Genomic DNA, 1654 nt, shown 5'->3' with positions numbered 1-1654 from the left:
GGTTAACCTAAGAGAGAAGGACTACCAAACACAAAATGAAACTTCTTCGCAAGAAAACAAGCTAGTTATCTGCATGAAACAAAAAGTGGTCCATATTAGGAGCCCTTCCCCTACAGACGGCCCGACACACACACACACACACACACACACACACACACACACACACACACACACACACACACACACACACACACACACACACGCATACACACACACACGTACACACGCACGCGCGCGAAAACACTGGCACAGACACACACACACACACACACACACACACACACACACACACACACACACACACACCGACCCCCCCCCCCCCCACACACACACGCACAAAGAAAACCCAAACTTTTAATTTGTTCTTTACAGCACTTTCTGTAGACATAGACATCAGCTGAATCGATTAAAACTTTCTGTTTAATTCTCTTAGTTTGGTCATGATCGATGGAGATGCTTTGCAAGGCTTCTGCGTCTCAGTTTGTCGGCCTTGTAACGGTTACCGGACATTGTGAAGGGACGCAAGTTTGCTGGTCTGTTTGTATGCAGAGGGCAGACACTTCATGATTACAATGGTATATGTCATTCCAAATTTCACGATAACGGGCCCACAAACCCAGGAGTTATTAGCGATCAAAAGTGTGACGGACGGACGGACGGACGGACATACGGACGGACGGACGAACGAACGGACGGACGGATGGAAACACGGACAGATGCCTAACAATATCGATTTGATGTAACACACAACGAATATGTAACAACAACAAAATCATTAGATTCAAGCGTATTTTCCATACGCAACGAGTGTCATAATGTCAACCTTCTTTTGTACTAAAATTATAAATTGGGTTAGGGTTACGTTTTGTAAACTTATGCAAAAATGTAACGATCGATTTTTTGTGTGGGGTGTATCTAATTGTGTAGACCCAGGTGTGCATTATGTCAAACTTTATGAAAATGTTCTATTAGCAGATATATTCAGTTGAAGTGAGCAGGTGGTCTAATTTTAGCACGTAAAACGTCATGTAAATTAAGGAATATTAGCCATTTCAGAAAGAATGGAAACACTTATTCGTAACAAAACCCATCATTTTTATGTGCACAAAGTCGGTATTTACGCCACATACAAAAACAATCATTTGTGATTTTAATTAATCAGTTAGATCCCATATCCAATAGCCTACCCTGATTTACAAAAAAAAACCGTGAAATGTCAACACATTCATGTAGTCACCTGGCTGGCTATAGTGGGAGGGTTACTTTTGGTGGTCACATTAGATATTATGTTTTTTGGAAAGTTCGTTTTATTTGCAGCCACAGTTCGGTAAACGACAAATGGCTAAACCCAACCACCTAAGAATGAGAAGCGTTTTTGTAACATGACCCATATTCTGCAAAAATGCAGCCATGACGCAGGGGGTAGGTTACAAAAAAACGTCATGTACCGCTTGACTGCATACGGATATAAGCAAATTATACCTTAAACGAAAGCTAAAGATTGTTGCCATCAGACAGCAAGTAAAATGCCTAATTCGTATACACAGTTTTATTTTTAACAACATCTGTATAACATGCGGACGACAAAACAGGAAATGCCATTTTCTCAATCGATATGTATAGCTAACTGAACGCCTGGTTGAAACCGCAATCA

This window comes from Littorina saxatilis, linkage group LG4, assembly GCF_037325665.1.
Source record: "Littorina saxatilis isolate snail1 linkage group LG4, US_GU_Lsax_2.0, whole genome shotgun sequence".
In the NCBI taxonomy this organism is placed as follows: domain Eukaryota; kingdom Metazoa; phylum Mollusca; class Gastropoda; order Littorinimorpha; family Littorinidae; genus Littorina; species Littorina saxatilis.
The sequence above is the reverse complement of the archived record's forward strand: the minus strand, read 5'-3'. Positions refer to the sequence as shown.